Consider the following 21,677-nt stretch of genomic DNA (forward strand, 5'->3'; position numbering starts at 1 on the left):
AGCCTTATTTTTAAGAACCTGATTGATTTTTCCTTGTTTTAAGATCCAAGGAGTTTGGATCTTGATTCACCAGGAGTTGGTGGGAGGAAGGAGGGGAATGGTTAATTTCTCCTTCTTTTAGATCCAAGGGGGTTGGATCTGTATTCACCAGAAGTTGGTGGGAGGAAGGAGGGGGGATGGTTTATTTCTCCTTGTTTTAAGATCCAAGGGGTTTGGATCTGTATTCACCAGGGAATTGGTGAAAGGTTTCTCAAGGCTACCCAGGGGAGGAAATTAGCCTTGGGATGGTGGTTAAGCTTAGAAGTTTTCATGCAGGCCCCTACATTTGTACCCTAAACTTCAAAGTGGGGATACAGCCTTGACACAGGTACTCTCTGTGGATCACCCCACTCAATGCGTCTTCATTCTAGGAAGCAAGACGGCTAGACAGTAAAACATCACAGGCTGCTCCCAATACTACACTCAGTGTTTCCAAAATTTGTAGACTTTATGGCCACAAGAGACCTTTAGAGCATCTCATCTAAGCCCCTGCATATCATAGGCCTCCTGTATAGTACAATAGTTACTTTTTGGGCACACACATTCCAGAAAGGCATCTAGTCTTCATTCAATGACATCAAGAGATGGAGAATCCACCACTTTCCCTTTTAGTGAGTGCCAGGGGGCTCCATTTCCCCTTCCACTAGCTCCCCATTTACAGGGAGACAGAGCAGTACCTGCAGCAGGGAGCGGGAGTTGCTGAAGGCCTCAGAGGCGCAGCCCCTGCAGTGTCTCAGGCACATGGCGCAAGTGCCGGATGATGCGGAGCTGGTGCATCACTTTGGCCGTGACGTCCTCCTGCTGCAAGGGAACGAGAACCTGTCAGAGACTCAAACGCCCCGAGGAATCAGGGGGAATTAAGGGCACCTGGAACCAGCAGTATTTAAACTGACTACCTGCCCACCACTGAGGGATGAATTCACCTCCTGAACCCCAGAATGGAGTCTTCTTGTCCTTTCTAGTAACCTCCAGTGCCAACCCACCACCTTGTAGGGTGAGCTCCTGCTACCTCCCCCTCAGTACCCTTGACAGCTGTTCCACCTCCAAACCACAGCTCAAGTTATCAGAACCCTCTTCTCCACCCCAACCCAGGTTGCGCAGGGAGGCGGCCGTAGCAGGGGGGGCAGGAGGGATTCTGCCAGCAGTGAAGTGGGTTGCGGGGAAGTTGAGATCTTTCCCCAAGTTGTCCCAGACACTAATGCTAAGCCACAGGATGGCAGCATCTAGTGTCAGTGGAGTCCAAGCACTATTTGAACCCGACAGTTTTGGATCAACTTCCCACAAGGGGAGGTGAAGAGCACCCCCAGCAACACACACATCACTCCTGGAGGTGGGAGGGGAACAAGAGAAAGGACAAAAGAAGTAAGAGATGAAGAGAAAGGAAGGAGGGATGGAGGAAAAGGTAAAACGAAAAGGACAAACCCTAGTGTCCCCAGTGATTCCACGGGACAAAATTCCAGGGAGGGAAGAAAATTCTGCCACCTTAAACTACTGTTTTCCATGCCGAGAATTCAGCTGGCACCAGATGGATCAGACTGAGCAGGTTCCAAAACCTCTTGGAGGCTCTTACCTTCTAATTTTCAAGTAAAATCAGTAAAAGGAAAGGAGAAAACTCGAAAGAGGCTCCTGCTCGCACTCACATACGTCAACCCTAACACTCTCTCAGTCCTCAAAAAGAAACCTCGAGAAGGAGACTTGCTGAAGCAAAGCCACAGGGGTCTCTGAGGTTTCCCTGGTCGTAAGCCCCTGTGCTCCCTGGCTGAAGACAGCATCTCTCTCTGAGGTCACCACCTCCCTAACACCTTTGACCAGTACGCTGAGGTCCTTGAAAAAGCTTTTGTGATATCACTGCCACACCCAACCAAACCCTAAAGTGCTCATGTCCTGCTGCTGGCCTGACACTTTGAAGGTTTGAGCTACGCTCTGTGGATCACACCACAAAATTCGTCTTCATTCTAGGAAGCAAGCTAGCTAGACAGTAAAACATCAGAGGCTGCTCCCAATACTACACTCAGTGTTTCCAAAAGTAGGAGACTTTATGGCCACAAGAGACCTTTACAGCAGCTCATCTAACCCCCTCCATATCATAGGCTTCCAGTATAGTACAATAGTTACTTTTTGGGCACACACATTGCAGAAAGGCATCTAGTCTTCCTTCAATGACATCAAGAGATGGAGAATCCACCACTTTCCCTTTTAGTGAGTGCCAGGGGGCTCCATTTCCCCTTCCACTAGCTCCCCATTTACAGTGAGCCAGAGCAGTGCCTGCAGCAGGGAGCGGGAGTTGCTGATGGCCTCAGAGGCACAGCCCCTGCAGTGTCTCAGGAATCTGGCGCAAGTGCAGGATGATGCGGAGCTGGTGCATCACTTTTGGCCGTGACGTCCTCTGCTGCAAGGGAACGAGAACCTGTCAGAGACTCAAACGCCCCGAGGAATCAGCGGGAATTAAGGGCACCTGGAACCAGCACTACTTCCACCCATCACCTGCCCACCACTGAGGGATAAATTCACCTCCTGAACCCCAGAATGGAGTCTTCTTGTCCTTTCTAGTAACCTCCAGTGCCAACCCCCCTCCTTGAAGGATGAGCTCCTGCTATTTCCCCCTCAGTGCCCTTGACAGCTGTTCCACCTCCAAACCAGAGCTCAAGTTATTAGTACCTTTGGACACAGACTGGCTAACCTAGTGAGGAGGGCTTTAAACTAGGTTCGACGGGGACAGGTGAGCAAAGCCCACAGGTAAGTGGGGAACATGGAGACCGGGGAGATGGGTCAAAAACAAGAGGGAGTGTGGGCTATATTGTCAGAGGGAAAGGAGGGTCAGGACAAAACTGGGAGGAAAGATCAAACCAGTATCTTAGATGTCTATATACAAATGCGAGAAGTATGGGGAATAAGCAGGAAGAACTGGAAGTGCTAATAAATAAATACAACTATGACATTGTTGGCATTACTGAAACTTGGTGGGATAATACACATGATTGGAATGTTGGTGTGGATGGGTACAGCTTGCTCAGGAAGGATAGACAGGGGAAAAAGGGAGGAGGTGTTGCCTTGTATATTAAAAATGTACACACTTGGACTGAGGTAGAGATGGACATAGGAGACGGAAGTGTTGAGAGTCTCTGGGTTAGGCTAAAAGGGGTAAAAAACAAGGGAGATGTCATGCTAGGAGTCTACTACAGGCCACCTAACCAGGTGGAAGAGGTGGATGAGGCTTTTTTTAAGCAACTAACAAAATCATCCAAAGCCCAAGATTTGGTGGTGATGGGGGACTTCAACTATCCGGCTATATGTTGGGAAAATAACACAGCGGGGCACAGACTATCCTACAAATTCCTGGACTGCATTGGAGACAACTTTTTATTTCAGAAGGTTGAAAAAGCTACTGGGGGGAAGCTGTTCTAGACTTGATTTTAACAAATAGGGAGGAACTCGTTGAGAATTTGAAAGTAGAAGGCAGCCTGGGTGAAAGTGATCATGAAATCATAGAGTTTGCAATTCTAAGGAAGGGTAGAAGGGAGAACAGCAAAATAGAGACAATGGATTTCAGGAAGGCAGATTTTGGTAAGCTCAGAGAGCTGATAGGTAAGGTCCCATGGGAATCAAGACTGAGGGGAAAAACAACTGAGGAGAGTTGGCAGTTTTTCAAAGGGACACTATTAAGGGCCCAAAAGCAAGCTATTCCGCTGGTTAGGAAAGATAGAAAATGTGGCAAAAGACCACCTTGGCTTAACCATGAGATCTTGCATGATCTAAAAAATAAAAAGGAGTCATATAAAAAATGGAAACTGGGACAGATTACAAAGGATGAATATAGGCAAACAACACAGGAATGCAGGGGCAAGATTAGAAAGGCAAAGGCACAAAATGAGCTCAAACTAGCTACGGGAATAAAGGGAAACAAGAAGACTTTTTATCAATACATTAGAAGCAAGAGGAAGACCAAAGACAGGGTAGGCCCGCTGCTTAGTGAAGAGGGAGAAACAGTAACAGGAAACTTGGAAATGGCGGAGATGCTTAATGACTTCTTTGTTTCGGTCTTCACCGAGAAGTCTGAAGGAATGCCTAACATAGTGAATGCTAATGGGAAGGGGGTAGGGTTTAGCAGATAAAATAAAAAAAGAACAAGTTAAAAATCACTTAGAAAAGTTAGATGCCTGCAAGTCACCCGGGCCTGATGAAATGCATCCTAGAATACTCAAGGAGCTAATAGAGGAGGTATCTGAGCCTCTAGCTATTATCTTTGGAAAATCATGGGAGACGGGAGAGATTCCAGAAGACTGGAAAAGGGCAAATATAGTGCCCATCTATAAAAAGGGAAATAAAAACAACCCAGGAAACTACAGACCCCAGTGAGTTTAACTTCTGTGCCAGGGAAGATAATGGAGCAAGTAATTAAGGAAATCATCTGCAAACACTTGGAAGGTGGTAAGGTGATAGGGAACAGCCAGCATGGATTTGTGAAGAACAAATCATGTCAAACCAATCTGATAGCTTTCTTTGATAGGATAACGAGCCTTGTGGATAAGGGTGAGGCTGTGGATGTGGTATACCTAGACTTTAGTAAGGCATTTGATACGGTCTCGCATGATATTCTTATTGATAAACTAGGCAAATACAATTTAGATGGGGCTACTATAAGGTGGGTGTATAACTGGCTGGATAACCGTACTCAGAGAGTTGTTATTAATAGTTCCCAATCCTGCTGGAAAGCCATAACGAGTGGGGTATCGCAGGGGTCTGTTTTGGGACCGGCGCTGTTCAATATCTTCATCAACGACTTAGATATTGGCATAGAAAGTACGCTTATTAAGTTTGCGGATGATACCAAACTGGGAGGGATTGCAACTGCTTTGGAGGACAGGGTCATAATTCAAAATGATCTGGACAAATTGGAGAAATGGTCTGAGTTAAACAGGATGAAGTTTAACAAAGACAAATGCAAAGTGCTCCACTTAGGAAGGAACAATCAGTTTCACACATACAGAATGGGAAGAGACTGTCTAGGAAGGAGTACGGCAGAAAGGGATCTAGGGGTTATAGTGGACCACAAGCTAAATATGAGTCAACAGTGTGATGCTGTTGCAAAAAAAGCAAACCTGATTCTGGGATGTATTAACAGGTGTGTTGTGAGCAAGACACGAGAAGTCATTCTTCCGCTCTACTCTGCTCTGGTTAGGCCTCAGCTGGAGTATTGTGTCCAGTTCTGGGCACCGCATTTTAAAAAAGATGTGGAGAAATTGGAAAGGGTCCAGAGAAGAGCAACAAGAATGATTAAAGGTCTTGAGAACATGACCTATGAAGGAAGGCTGAAAGAATTGGCTTTGTTTAGTTTGGAAAAGAGAAGACTGAGAGGAGACATGATAGCAGTTTTCAGGTATTTAAAAGGGTGTCATAAGGAGGAGGGAGAAAACTTGTTCACCTTAGCCTCTAAGGATAGAACCAGAAGCAATGGGTTTAAAGTGCAGCAAGGGAGGTCTAGGTTGGACATTAGGAAAAAGTTCCTAACTGTCAGGGTGGTTAAACACTGGAATAAATTGCCGAGGGAGGTTGTGGAATCTCCATCTCTTGAGATATTTAAGAGTAGGTTAGATAAATGTCTATCAGGGATGGTCTAGATGGTATTTGGTCCTGCCAGGCGGGCAGGGGACTGGACTCGATGACCTCTCGAGGTCCCTTCCAGTCCGATAATCTATGAATGTATGAAAAAAACACTGTTCTCCACCCCCACCCAGGTTGGCCAGGAGGCGGCTCTAGCAGGTGGGGCAGGAGGGATTCTGGCAGCAGTGAAGTGGGTAGCGGGGAAGTTGAGATCTTGACCCAAGTCATCCCAGACACTAATGCTAAGCCACAGGATGGCAGCATCTAGTGTCAGTGGAGTCCAAACACTATTTCAACCCTACAGTTTTCGAGGAACAGGAGAAAGGACAAAAGAAGTAAGAGATGAAGAGAAAGGAATGAGGGATGGAGGAAAAGGTAAAACAAAAAGGACAAACCCTAATGTCCCCAGTGATTCTACGGCACAAAATCCAAGGGATGGAATAAAATTCTGCCATCTTAAACTACTGTTTTCCATGCCTAGAATTCAGCTGGCACCACGTGGATCAGACTGAGCAGCTGCCAAAACCTCTTGGAGGCTCTTACCTTCTAAACAGGGACATCTGTTTTCTAGTAAAATCAGTAAAAGGAAAGGAGAAAACTCGAAAGAGGCTCCTGCACGCACTCACGTACGTGAACCCTAATACTCTCTCAGTCCTCAAAGAAAGACCCCGAGAAGGAGACTTGCTGAAGCAAAGCCACAGGGGTCTCTGAGGTTTCCCTGGCCCTGTGCTCCCGTCCTGCCAGGCTGATGTCAGCATCTCTCTCTGAGGTCACCACCTCCCTAACACATTTGACCAATAAGCTGACATCCTGCAAAAGGCCTTTGTGATGTCACTGCCACACCCAACCAAACCCTCAAGTGCTAATGTCCTGCTGCTGGCCTGACACTTTGAAGGTTTGAGGTTGTCATAACTATAAAGGGAAGGGTAACAGCTGTCCTGTGTACAGTACTATAAAATCCTCCTGGCCAGAGACTCCAAAATCCTTTTCCCTCTAAAGGGTTAAGAAGCTCAGGTAACCTGGCTGGCATCTGACCTAAAGGACCAATAAGGGGACAAGATACTTTCAAATCTTGGGGAGGGGAAGGCTTTTGTTTGTGTTCTTTGTTTGTGTGGGTGTTCGCCCTCGGGACTGAGAGGGACCAGACATCAATCCAGGTTCTCCACATCTTTCTAAACAAGTCTCTCCTATTTCAAACAAGGCGTGTTAGTTTTCCTTTGTTTTCTCAACTTGTAAATGTACCTTTTACTAGAGTGTTTATCTTTGTTTGCTGTACTTTGAACCTAAGACTAGAGGGGAGTCCTCTGAGCTCTTTAAGTTTGATTACCCTGTAAGGTTAATTTCCATACTGATTTTACAGAGATGATTTTTACCTTTTTCTTTAATTAAAAGCCTTATTTTTAAGAACCTGATTGATTTTTCCTTGTTTTAAGATCCAAGGAGTTTGGATCTTGATTCACCAGGAGTTGGTGGGAGGAAGGAGGGGAATGGTTAATTTCTCCTTCTTTTAGATCCAAGGGGGTTGGATCTGTATTCACCAGAAGTTGGTGGGAGGAAGGAGGGGGGATGGTTTATTTCTCCTTGTTTTAAGATCCAAGGGGTTTGGATCTGTATTCACCAGGGAATTGCTGAAAGGTTTCTCAAGGCTACCCAGGGGAGGAAATTAGCCTTGGGATGGTGGTTAAGCTTAGAAGTTTTCATGCAGGCCCCTACATTTGTACCCTAAACTTCAAAGTGGGGATACAGCCTTGACACAGGTACTCTCTGTGGATCACCCCACTCAATGCGTCTTCATTCTAGGAAGCAAGACGGCTAGACAGTAAAACATCAGAGGCTGCTCCCAATACTACACTCAGTGTTTCCAAAATTTGTAGACTTTATGGCCACAAGAGACCTTTAGAGCATCTCATCTAAGCCCCTGCATATCATAGGCCTCCTGTATAGTACAATAGTTACTTTTTGGGCACACACATTCCAGAAAGGCATCTAGTCTTCATTCAATGACATCGAGAGATGGAGAATCCACCACTTTCCCTTTTAGTGAGTGCCAGGGGGCTCCATTTCCCCTTCCACTAGCTCGCCATTTACAGGGAGACAGAGCAGTACCTGCAGCAGAGAGCGGGAGTTGCTGAAGGCCTCAGAGGCGCAGCCCCTGCAGTGTCTCAGGCACCTGGCGCAAGTGCCGGATGATGCGGGTGCATCACTTTGGCCGTGACGTCCTCCTCCTGCAAGGGAACGAGAACCTGTCAGAGACTCAAACGCCCCGAGGAATCAGGGGGAATTAAGGGCACCTGGAACCAGCAGTATTTAAACTGACTACCTGCCCACCACTGAGGGATGAATTCACCTCCTGAACCCCAGAATGGAGTCTTCTTGTCCTTTCTAGTAACCTCCAGTGCCAACCCACCACCTTGTAGGGTGAGCTCCTGCTACCTCCCCCTCAGTGCCCTTGACAGATGTTCCACCTCCAAACCACAGCTCAAGTTATCAGAACCCTCTTCTCCACCCCCACCCAGGTTGGGCAGGGAGGCGGCTCTAGCAGGGGGGGCAGGTGGGATTCTGGCAGCAGTGAAGTGGGTTGCGGGGAGGTTGAGATCTTGCCCCAAGTCATCCCAGACACTAATGCTAAACCACACGATGGCAGCATCTAGTGTCAGTGGAGTCCAAGCACTATTTCAACCATACAGTTTTGGATCAACTCCCAACAAGGGGAGGTGAAGAGCCCCCCCAGCAACACACACACACACACATATACCACTCCTGGTGGTGGGAGGGGAACAAGAGAAAGGACAAAAGAAGTAAGAGATGAAGAGAAAGGAAGGAGGGATGGAGGAAAAGGTAAAACGAAAAGGACAAACCCTAATGTCCCCAGTGATTCTACCAGACAAAATTACAGGGAGGGATTAAAATTCTGCCACCTTGAACTAGTGTTTTCCATGCCTAGAATTCAGCTGGCACCAGATGGATCAGACTGAGCAGGTTCCAAAACCTCTTGGAGGCTCTTACTTTCTAAACAGGGATGTCTGTTTTCTAGTAAAATCAGTAAAAGGAAAGGAGACAACTCGAAAGAGGCTCGTGCTCTCACTCAAATACGTGAATCCTAATAGTCTCTGTGTCCTCAAGAGAAACCTCGAGAAGGAGACTTGCTGAAGCAAAGCCACAGGGGTCTCTGAGGTTTCCCTGGCCATGCGCCCCTGTCCTGCCTCGCTGATGGCAGCATCTCTCTCTGAGGTTACCACCTCCCTAACACCTTTGACCAATATGCTGAGGTCCTGCAAAAGACCTTTGTGATATCACTGCCACCAATCAAACCCTTAAGTGCTAGTGTCCTGCTGCTGGCCTGACACTATGAAGGTTTGAGCTACTCTCTGTGGATCACCCCACTCAATGCATCTTCATTCTAGGAAGCAAGTGGGCTAGACAGTAAAACATCAGAGGCTGCTCCCAATGCTACACTCAGTGTTTCCAAAATTAGTAGACTTTATGGCCACAAGAGACCTTTAGAGCATCTAATCTAAGCCCCTGCATATCATAGGCTTCCTGTATAGTACAATAGTTACTCTTTGGGCACACACATTCCAGAAAGGCATCTAGTCTTCATTCAATGACATCAAGAGATGGAGAATCCACCACTTTCCCTTTTAGTGAGGGCCAGGGGGCTCCATTTCCCCTTCCACTAGCACCCCATTTACAGTGAGCCAGAGCAGTACCTGCAGCAGGGAGTGGGAGTTGCTGATGTCCACAGAGGCACAGCCCTTGCAGTGTCAACTTCCCACAAGGGGAGGTGAAGAGCACCCCCAGCAACACACACACACACACACCACTCCTGGTGGTGGGAGGGGAACAAGAGAAAGCAAGGAGGGATGGAGGAAAAGGTAAAACGAAAAGGACAAACCCTAATGTCCCCAGTGATTCTACGGCACAAAATCCCAGGTGGGCTGTAAAATTCTGCCACCTTGAACTAGTGTTTTCCATGCCTAGAATTCAGCTGGCACCAGATGGATCAGACTGCAGACTGAGCAGGTTAAAAACCTCTCCAAGGTTCTTACCTTCTCAACAGGCACGTCTGTTTTCTAGTAAAATCAATAAAAGGAGAAACTCGAAAGAGGTTCCTCCTCGCACTCACATACTTGAACCCTAATACTCTCTGAGTCCTAAAAAGGGAGACCTCGAGAAGGACACTTGCTAAAGCAAAGCCAAAGGGGTCTCTGAGGTTTCCCTGGCCCTGCGCTCCTGTCCTGCCTGGCTGATGTCAGCATCTCTCTCTCAGGTAACCACCTCCTTAACACCTTTGACCCATAGGCTGAGGTCCAGGATAAGGCCTTTGTGATATCACTGCCACACCCAACCAAACCCTAAAGTGCTAATGTCCTGCTACTGGCCTGACACTTTGAAGGTTTGAGCTACTCTCTGTGGATCACCCCACTCAATGCGTCTTCATTCTAGGAAGCAAGCCGGCTAGACAGTAAAACATCAGAGGCTGCTCCCAATGCTACACTCAGTGTTTCCAAAATTAGTAAACTTTATGGTCAGAAGAGACCTTTAGAGCATCTAATCTAACCCGCTGCATATTATAGGCTTACTGTATAGTACAATAGTTACTCTTTGGGCACACACATTCCAGAAACGAATCTAGTCTTCATTCAATGACATCAAGAGATGGAGAATCCACCACTTTCCCTTTTAGTGAGGGCCAGGGGGCTCCATTTCCCCTTCCACTAGCTCCCCATTTACAGTGAGCCAGAGCAGTACCTGCAGCAGGGAGCGGGAGTTGCTGAAGGCCTCAGAGGAACAGCCCCTGCAGTGTCTCAGGCACCTGGCGCAAGTGCCGGATGATGCGGAGCTGGTGCATCACTTTGGCCATGACATCATCCTGCTGCAAGGGAACGAGAACCTGTCAGAGACTCAAGGGCCCCGAGGAATCAGGGGGAATTAAGGGCACCTGGAACCAGCAGTATTTCCACCCACCACCTGCCCACCGCTGAGGGATGAATTCACCTCCTGAACCCCAGAATGGAGTCTTCTTGTCCTTTCTAGTATCCTCCAGTGCCAACCCCCCTCCTTGTAGGATTAGCTCCTGCTACCTCCCCCTCAGTGTTCTTCACAGCTGTTCCACCTCCAAACCAAACCTCAAGTTATCAGAACCCTCTTCTGCACCCCCAACCAGGTTGGGCATCGAGGCGGCTCTAGCGGGGGGGCAGGAGGCATTCTGCCAGAAGTGAAGTGGGCTGAGGGGAGGTTGAGATCTTGCCCCAAGTCATCCCAGACACTAATGCTAAGCCACAGGATGGCAGCATCTAGTGTCAGTGGAGTCCAAGCACTATTTCAACCATACAGTTTTGGATGAACTCCCCACAAGGGGAGGTGAAGAGCACCCCCAGCAACACACACACAAACACACACACACACACACACACACACACACACACACACACACACACACACACACACACACACACCACTCCTGGTGGTGAAAGGGGAACAGGAGAAAGGACAAAAGAAGTAAGAGATGAAGAGAAAGGAAGGAGGGATGGAGGAAAAGGTAAAACGAAAAGGACAAACCCTAATGTCCCCAGTGATTCTACGGGACAAAATCCCAGGGAGGGAATAAAATTCTGCCATCTTAAACTACTGTTTTCCATGCCTAGAATTCAGCTGGCACCAGATGGATCAGACTGAGCAGGTTCCAAAACCTCTTGGAGGCTCTTACCTTCTAAATAGGGACGTCTCTTTTCTAGTAAAATCCGTCAAAGGAAAGGAGAAAACTCGAAAGAGGCTCCTGCTCACACTCACATACGTCAACCCTAACACTCTCTCAGTCCTCAAAGAGAGACCTCGAGAAGGAGACTTGCTGAAGCAAAGCCACAGGGGTCTCTGAGGTTTCCCTGGCCCTGTGCTCCTGTTCTGCCAGGCTGATGTCAGCATCTCTCTCGGAGGTCACCACCTCCCTAACACCTTTGACCAATAGCCTGACGTCCTGCAAAAGGCCTTTGTGATATCACTGCCACACCCACCCTTCCCCGGAAGTGCTAATGTCCTGCTGCTGGCCTGACACTTTGAAGGTTTCAGCTACTCTCTGTGGATCACCCCACTCAATGCCTGTTCATTCTAGGAAGCAAGCCGGCTAGACGGTAAAACATCAGAGGCTGCTCCCAATGCTACACTCAGTGTTTCCAAAATTAGGGGACTTTATGGCCAGAAGAGACCTTTAGAGCATCTCATCTAACCCCTTGAAAACCATAGGCTTGCTGTATAGTACAATAGTTACTTTTTGGGCACACACATTCCAGAAAGGCATCTAGTCTTCCTTCAATGACATCAAGAGATGGAGAATCCACCACTTTCCCTTTTAGTGAGTGCCAGGGGGCTCCATTTCCCCTTCCACTAGCTCGCCATTTACAGGGAGACAGAGCAGTACCTGCAGCAGGGAGCGGGAGTTGCTGATGGCCTCAGAGGCACAGCCCCTGCAGTGTCTCAGGAATCTGGCGCAAGTGCCGGATGATGCGGAGCTGGTGCATCACTTTTGGCCGTGACGTCCTCCTGCTGCAAGGGAACGAGAACCTGTCAGAGACTCAAACGCCCCGAGGAATCAGCGGGAATTAAGGGCACCTGGAACCAGCACTACTTCCACCCATCACCTGCCCACCACTGAGGGATAAATTCACCTCCTGAACCCCAGAATGGAGTCTTCTTGTCCTTTCTAGTAACCTCCAGTGCCAACCCCCCTCCTTGAAGGATGAGCTCCTGCTATCTCCCCCTCAGTGCCCTTGACAGCTGTTCCACCTCCAAACCACAGCTCAAGTTATTAGTACCTTTGGACACAGACTGGCTAACCTAGTGAGGAGGGCTTTAAACTAGGTTCGACGGGGACAGGTGAGCAAAGCCCACAGGTAAGTGGGGAACATGGAGACCGGGGAGATGGGTCAAAAACGAGAGGGAGTGTGGGCTATATTGTCAGAGGGAAAGGAGGGTCAGGACAAAACTGGGAGGAAAGATCAAACCAGTATCTTAGATGTCTATATACAAATGCGAGAAGTATGGGGAATAAGCAGGAAGAACTGGAAGTGCTAATAAATAAATACAACTATGACATTGTTGGCATTACTGAAACTTGGTGGGATAATACACATGATTGGAATGTTGGTGTGGATGGGTACAGCTTGCTCAGGAAGGATAGACAGGGGAAAAAGGGAGGAGGTGTTGCCTTGTATATTAAAAATGTACACACTTGGACTGAGGTAGAGATGGACATAGGAGACGGAAGTGTTGAGAGTCTCTGGGTTAGGCTAAAAGGGGTAAAAAACAAGGGAGATGTCATGCTAGGAGTCTACTACAGGCCACCTAACCAGGTGGAAGAGGTGGATGAGGCTTTTTTTAAGCAACTAACAAAATCATCCAAAGCCCAAGATTTGGTGGTGATGGGGGACTTCAACTATCCGGCTATATGTTGGGAAAATAACACAGCGGGGCACAGACTATCCAACAAATTCCTGGACTGCATTGGAGACAACTTTTTATTTCAGAAGGTTGAAAAAGCTACTGGGGGGAAGCTGTTCTAGACTTGATTTTAACAAATAGGGAGGAACTCGTTGAGAATTTGAAAGTAGAAGGCAGCCTGGGTGAAAGTGATCATGAAATCATAGAGTTTGCAATTCTAAGGAAGGGTAGAAGGGAGAACAGCAAAATAGAGACAATGGATTTCAGGAAGGCAGATTTTGGTAAGCTCAGAGAGCTGATAGGTAAGGTCCCATGGGAATCAAGACTGAGGGGAAAAACAACTGAGGAGAGTTGGCAGTTTTTCAAAGGGACACTATTAAGGGCCCAAAAGCAAGCTATTCCGCTGGTTAGGAAAGATAGAAAATGTGGCAAAAGACCACCTTGGCTTAACCATGAGATCTTGCATGATCTAAAAAATAAAAAGGAGTCATATAAAAAATGGAAACTGGGACAGATTACAAAGGATGAATATAGGCAAACAACACAGGAATGCAGGGGCAAGATTAGAAAGGCAAAGGCACAAAATGAGCTCAAACTAGCTACGGGAATAAAGGGAAACAAGAAGACTTTTTATCAATACATTAGAAGCAAGAGGAAGACCAAAGACAGGGTAGGCCCACTGCTTAGTGAAGAGGGAGAAACAGTAACAGGAAACTTGGAAATGGCGGAGATGCTTAATGACTTCTTTGTTTCGGTCTTCACCGAGAAGTCTGAAGGAATGCCTAACATAGTGAATGCTAATGGGAAGGGGGTAGGTTTAGCAGATAAAATAAAAAAAGAACAAGTTAAAAATCACTTAGAAAAGTTAGATGCCTGCAAGTCACCCGGGCCTGATGAAATGCATCCTAGAATACTCAAGGAGCTAATAGAGGAGGTATCTGAGCCTCTAGCTATTATCTTTGGAAAATCATGGGAGACGGGAGAGATTCCAGAAGACTGGAAAAGGGCAAATATAGTGCCCATCTATAAAAAGGGAAATAAAAACAACCCAGGAAACTACAGACCCCAGTGAGTTTAACTTCTGTGCCAGGGAAGATAATGGAGCAAGTAATTAAGGAAATCATCTGCAAACACTTGGAAGGTGGTAAGGTGATAGGGAACAGCCAGCATGGATTTGTGAAGAACAAATCATGTCAAACCAATCTGATAGCTTTCTTTGATAGGATAACGAGCCTTGTGGATAAGGGTGAGGCTGTGGATGTGGTATACCTAGACTTTAGTAAGGCATTTGATACGGTCTCGCATGATATTCTTATTGATAAACTAGGCAAATACAATTTAGATGGGGCTACTATAAGGTGGGTGCATAACTGGCTGGATAACCGTACTCAGAGAGTTGTTATTAATAGTTTCCAATCCTGCTGGAAAGCCATAACGAGTGGGGTATCGCAGGGGTCTGTTTTGGGACCGGCGCTGTTCAATATCTTCATCAACGACTTAGATATTGGCATAGAAAGTACGCTTATTAAGTTTGCGGATGATACCAAACTGGGAGGGATTGCAACTGCTTTGGAGGACAGGGTCATAATTCAAAATGATCTGGACAAATTGGAGAAATGGTCTGAGTTAAACAGGATGAAGTTTAACAAAGACAAATGCAAAGTGCTCCACTTAGGAAGGAACAATCAGTTTCACACATACAGAATGGGAAGAGACTATCTAGGAAGGAGTACGGCAGAAAGGGATCTAGGGGTTATAGTGGACCACAAGCTAAATATGAGTCAACAGTGTGATGCTGTTGCAAAAAAAGCAAACCTGATTCTGGGATGTATTAACAGGTGTGTTGTGAGCAAGACACGAGAAGTCATTCTTCCGCTCTACTCTGCTCTGGTTAGGCCTCAGCTGGAGTATTGTGTCCAGTTCTGGGCACCGCATTTTAAAAAAGATGTGGAGAAATTGGAAAGGGTCCAGAGAAGAGCAACAAGAATGATTAAAGGTCTTGAGAACATGACCTATGAAGGAAGGCTGAAAGAATTGGCTTTGTTTAGTTTGGAAAAGAGAAGACTGAGAGGAGACATGATAGCAGTTTTCAGGTATTTAAAAGGGTGTCATAAGGAGGTGGGAGAAAACTTGTTCACCTTAGCCTCTAAGGATAGAACCAGAAGCAATGGGTTTAAAGTGCAGCAAGGGAGGTCTAGGTTGGACATTAGGAAAAAGTTCCTAACTGTCAGGGTGGTTAAACACTGGAATAAATTGCCGAGGGAGGTTGTGGAATCTCCATCTCTTGAGATATTTAAGAGTAGGTTAGATAAATGTCTATCAGGGATGGTCTAGATGGTATTTGGTCCTGCCAGGCGGGCAGGGGACTGGACTCGATGACCTCTCGAGGTCCCTTCCAGTCCGATAATCTATGAATGTATGAAAAAAACACTGTTCTCCACCCCCACCCAGGTTGGCCAGGAGGCGGCTCTAGCAGGTGGAGCAGGAGGGATTCTGGCAGCAGTGAAGTGGGTAGCGGGGAAGTTGAGATCTTGACCCAAGTCATCCCAGACACTAATGCTAAGCCACAGGATGGCAGCATCTAGTGTCAGTGGAGTCCAAACACTATTTCAACCCCACAGTTTTCGAGGAACAGGAGAAAGGACAAAAGAAGTAAGAGATGAAGAGAAAGGAAGGAGGGATGGAGGAAAAGGTAAAACAAAAAGGACAAACCCTAATGTCCCCAGTGATTCTACGGCACAAAATCCAAGGGATGGAATAAAATTCTGCCATCTTAAACTACTGTTTTCCATGCCTAGAATTCAGCTGGCACCACGTGGATCAGACTGAGCAGCTGCCAAAACCTCTTGGAGGCTCTTACCTTCTAAACAGGGACGTCTGTTTTCTAGTAAAATCAGTAAAAGGAAAGGAGAAAACTCGAAAGAGGCTCCTGCACGCACTCACGTACGTGAACCCTAATACTCTCTCAGTCCTCAAAGAAAGACCCCGAGAAGGAGACTTGCTGAAGCAAAGCCACAGGGGTCTCTGAGGTTTCCCTGGCCCTGTGCTCCCGTCCTGCCAGGCTGATGTCAGCATCTCTCTCTGAGGTCACCAACTCCCTAACACATTTGACCAACAAGCTGACATCCTGCAAAAGGCCTTTGTGATGTCACTGCCACACCCAACCAAACCCTCAAGTGCTAATGTCCTGCTGCTGGCCTGACACTTTGAAGGTTTGAGGTTGTCATAACTATAAAGGGAAGGGTAACAGCTGTCCTGTGTACAGTACTATAAAATCCTCCTGGCCAGAGACTCCAAAATCCTTTTCCCTCTAAAGGGTTAAGAAGCTCAGGTAACCTGGCTGGCATCTGACCTAAAGGACCAATAAGGGGACAAGATACTTTCAAATCTTGGGGAGGGGAAGGCTTTTGTTTGTGTTCTTTGTTTGTGTGGGTGTTCGCCCTCGGGACTGAGAGGGACCAGACATCAATCCAGGTTCTCCACATCTTTCTAAACAAGTCTCTCCTATTTCAAACAAGGCGTGTTAGTTTTCCTTTGTTTTCTCAACTTGTAAATGTACCTTTTACTAGAGTGTTTATCTTTGTTTGCTGTACTTTGAACCTAAGACTAGAGGGGAGTCCTCTGAGCTCTTTAAGTTTGATTACCCTGTAAGGTTAATTTCCATACTGATTTTACAGAGATGATTTTTACCTTTTTCTTTAATTAAAAGCCTTATTTTTAAGAACCGGATTGATTTTTCCTTGTTTTAAGATCCAAGGAGTTTGGATCTTGATTCACCAGGAGTTGGTGGGAGGAAGGAGGGGAATGGTTAATTTCTCCTTCTTTTAGATCCAAGGGGGTTGGATCTGTATTCACCAGAAGTTGGTGGGAGGAAGGAGGGGGGATGGTTTATTTCTCCTTGTTTTAAGATCCAAGGGGTTTGGATCTGTATTCACCAGGGAATTGCTGAAAGGTTTCTCAAGGCTACCCAGGGGAGGAAATTAGCCTTGGGATGGTGGTTAAGCTTAGAAGTTTTCATGCAGGCCCCTACATTTGTACCCTAAACTTCAAAGTGGGGATACAGCCTTGACACAGGTACTCTCTGTGGATCACCCCACTCAATGCGTCTTCATTCTAGGAAGCAAGACGGCTAGACAGTAAAACATCAGAGGCTGCTCCCAATACTACACTCAGTGTTTCCAAAATTTGTAGACTTTATGGCCACAAGAGACCTTTAGAGCATCTCATCTAAGCCCCTGCATATCATAGGCCTCCTGTATAGTACAATAGTTACTTTTTGGGCACACACATTCCAGAAAGGCATCTAGTCTTCATTCAATGACATCGAGAGATGGAGAATCCACCACTTTCCCTTTTAGTGAGTGCCAGGGGGCTCCATTTCCCCTTCCACTAGCTCGCCATTTACAGGGAGACAGAGCAGTACCTGCAGCAGGGAGCGGGAGTTGCTGATGGCCTCAGAGGCACAGCCCCTGCAGTGTCTCAGGAATCTGGCGCAAGTGCCGGATGATGCGGAGCTGGTGCATCACTTTTGGCCGTGACGTCCTCCTGCTGCAAGGGAACGAGAACCTGTCAGAGACTCAAACGCCCCGAGGAATCAGCGGGAATTAAGGGCACCTGGAACCAGCACTACTTCCACCCATCACCTGCCCACCACTGAGGGATAAATTCACCTCCTGAACCCCAGAATGGAGTCTTCTTGTCCTTTCTAGTAACCTCCAGTGCCAACCCCCCTCCTTGAAGGATGAGCTCCTGCTATCTCCCCCTCAGTGCCCTTGACAGCTGTTCCACCTCCAAACCACAGCTCAAGTTATTAGTACCTTTGGACACAGACTGGCTAACCTAGTGAGGAGGGCTTTAAACTAGGTTCGACGGGGACAGGTGAGCAAAGCCCACAGGTAAGTGGGGAACATGGAGACCGGGGAGATGGGTCAAAAACGAGAGGGAGTGTGGGCTATATTGTCAGAGGGAAAGGAGGGTCAGGACAAAACTGGGAGGAAAGATCAAACCAGTATCTTAGATGTCTATATACAAATGCGAGAAGTATGGGGAATAAGCAGGAAGAACTGGAAGTGCTAATAAATAAATACAACTATGACATTGTTGGCATTACTGAAACTTGGTGGGATAATACACATGATTGGAATGTTGGTGTGGATGGGTACAGCTTGCTCAGGAAGGGTAGACAGGGGAAAAAGGGAGGAGGTGTTGCCTTGTATATTAAAAATGTACACACTTGGACTGAGGTAGAGATGGACATAGGAGACGGAAGTGTTGAGAGTCTCTGGGTTAGGCTAAAAGGGGTAAAAAACAAGGGAGATGTCATGCTAGGAGTCTACTACAGGCCACCTAACCAGGTGGAAGAGGTGGATGAGGCTTTTTTTAAGCAACTAACAAAATCATCCAAAGCCCAAGATTTGGTGGTGATGGGGGACTTCAACTATCCGGCTATATGTTGGGAAAATAACACAGCGGGGCACAGACTATCCAACAAATTCCTGGATTGCATTGGAGACAACTTTTTATTCCAGAAGGTTGAAAAAGCTACTGGGGGGAAGCTGTTCTAGACTTGATTTTAACAAATAGGGAGGAACTCGTTGAGAATTTGAAAGTAGAAGGCAGCCTGGGTGAAAGTGATCATGAAATCATAGAGTTTGCAATTCTAAGGAAGGGTAGAAGGGAGAACAGCAAAATAGAGACAATGGATTTCAGGAAGGCAGATTTTGGTAAGCCCAGAGAGCTGATAGGTAAGGTCCCATGGGAATCAAGACTGAGGGGAAAAACAACTGAGGAGAGTTGGCAGTTTTTCAAAGGGACACTATTAAGGGCCCAAAAGCAAGCTATTCCGCTGGTTAGGAAAGATAGAAAATGTGGCAAAAGACCACCTTGGCTTAACCATGAGATCTTGCATGATCTAAAAAGTAAAAAGGAGTCATATAAAAAATGGAAACTGGGACAGATTACAAAGGATGAATATAGGCAAACAACACAGGAATGCAGGGGCAAGATTAGAAAGGCAAAGGCACAAAATGAGCTCAAACTAGCTACGGGAATAAAGGGAAACAAGAAGACTTTTTATCAATACATTAGAAGCAAGAGGAAGACCAAAGACAGGGTAGGCCCACTGCTTAGTGAAGAGGGAGAAACAGTAACAGGAAACTTGGAAATGGCGGAGATGCTTAATGACTTCTTTGTTTCGGTCTTCACCGAGAAGTCTGAAGGAATGCCTAACATAGTGAATGCTAATGGGAAGGGGGTAGGTTTAGCAGATAAAATAAAAAAAGAACAAGTTAAAAATCACTTAGAAAAGTTAGATGCCTGCAAGTCACCCGGGCCTGATGAAATGCATCCTAGAATACTCAAGGAGCTAATAGAGGAGGTATCTGAGCCTCTAGCTATTATCTTTGGAAAATCATGGGAGACGGGAGAGATTCCAGAAGACTGGAAAAGGGCAAATATAGTGCCCATCTATAAAAAGGGAAATAAAAACAACCCAGGAAACTACAGACCCCAGTGAGTTTAACTTCTGTGCCAGGGAAGATAATGGAGCAAGTAATTAAGGAAATCATCTGCAAACACTTGGAAGGTGGTAAGGTGATAGGGAACAGCCAGCATGGATTTGTGAAGAACAAATCATGTCAAACCAATCTGATAGCTTTCTTTGAGAGGATAACGAGCCTTGTGGATAAGGGTGAGGCTGTGGATGTGGTATACCTAGACTTTAGTAAGGCATTTGATACGGTCTCGCATGATATTCTTATTGATAAACTAGGCAAATACAATTTAGATGGGGCTACTATAAGGTGGGTGCATAACTGGCTGGATAACCGTACTCAGAGAGTTGTTATTAATAGTTCCCAATCCTGCTGGAAAGGCATAATGAGTGGGGTATCGCAGGGGTCTGTTTTGGGACCGGCGCTGTTCAATATCTTCATCAACGACTTAGATATTGGCATAGAAAGTACGCTTATTAAGTTTGCGGATGATACCAAACTGGGAGGGATTGCAACTGCTTTGGAGGACAGGGTCATAATTCAAAATGATCTGGACAAATTGGAGAAATGGTCTGAGTTAAACAGGATGAAGTTTAACAAAGACAAATGCAAAGTGCTCCACTTAGGAAGGAACAATCAGTTTCACACATACAGAATGGGAAGAGACTGTCTAGGAAGGAGTACGGCAGAAAGGGATCTAGGGGTTATAGTGGACCACAAGCTAAATATGAGTCAACAGTGTGATGCTGTTGCAAAAAAAGCAAACCTGATTCTGGGATGTATTAACAGGTGTGTTGTGAGCAAGACACGAGAAGTCATTCTTCCGCTCTACTCTGCTCTGGTTAGGCCTCAGCTGGAGTATTGTGTCCAGTTCTGGGCACCGCATTTTAAAAAAGATGTGGAGAAATTGGAAAGGGTCCAGAGAAGAGCAACAAGAATGATTAAAGGTCTTGAGAACATGACCTATGAAGGAAGGCTGAAAGAATTGGCTTTGTTTAGTGTGGAAAAGAGAAGACTGAGAGGAGACATGATAGCAGTTTTCAGGTATTTAAAAGGGTGTCATAAGGAGGAGGGAGAAAACTTGTTCACCTTAGCCTCTAAGGATAGAACCAGAAGCAATGGGTTTAAAGTGCAGCAAGGGAGGTCTAGGTTGGACATTAGGAAAAAGTTCCTAACTGTCAGGGTGGTTAAACACTGGAATAAATTGCCGAGGGAGGTTGTGGAATCTCCATCTCTTGAGATATTTAAGAGTAGGTTAGATAAATGTCTATCAGGGATGGTCTAGATGGTATTTGGTCCTGCCAGGCGGGCAGGGGACTGGACTCGATGACCTCTCGAGGTCCCTTCCAGTCCGATAATCTATGAATGTATGAAAAAAACACTGTTCTCCACCCCCACCCAGGTTGGCCAGGAGGCGGCTCTAGCAGGTGGAGCAGGAGGGATTCTGGCAGCAGTGAAGTGGGTTGCGGGGAAGTTGAGATCTTGACCCAAGTCATCCCAGACACTAATGCTAAGCCACAGGATGGCAGCATCTAGTGTCAGTGGAGTCCAAACACTATTTCAACCCCACAGTTTTCGAGGAACAGGAGAAAGGACAAAAGAAGTAAGAGATGAAGAGAAAGGAAGGAGGGATGGAGGAAAAGGTAAAACAAAAAGGACAAACCCTAATGTCCCCAGTGATTCTACGGCACAAAATCCAAGGGATGGAATAAAATTCTGCCATCTTAAACTACTGTTTTCCATGCCTAGAATTCAGCTGGCACCACGTGGATCAGACTGAGCAGCTGCCAAAACCTCTTGGAGGCTCTTACCTTCTAAACAGGGACGTCTGTTTTCTAGTAAAATCAGTAAAAGGAAAGGAGAAAACTCGAAAGAGGCTCCTGCACGCACTCACGTACGTGAACCCTAATACTCTCTCAGTCCTCAAAGAAAGACCCCGAGAAGGAGACTTGCTGAAGCAAAGCCACAGGGGTCTCTGAGGTTTCCCTGGCCCTGTGCTCCCGTCCTGCCAGGCTGATGTCAGCATCTCTCTCTGAGGTCACCACCTCCCTAACACATTTGACCAATAAGCTGACATCCTGCAAAAGGCCTTTGTGATGTCACTGCCAC

The sequence above is a fragment of the Chrysemys picta genome, unplaced genomic scaffold (genome assembly GCF_011386835.1).
Source record: "Chrysemys picta bellii isolate R12L10 unplaced genomic scaffold, ASM1138683v2 scaf14, whole genome shotgun sequence".
Classification (NCBI taxonomy): domain Eukaryota; kingdom Metazoa; phylum Chordata; order Testudines; family Emydidae; genus Chrysemys; species Chrysemys picta.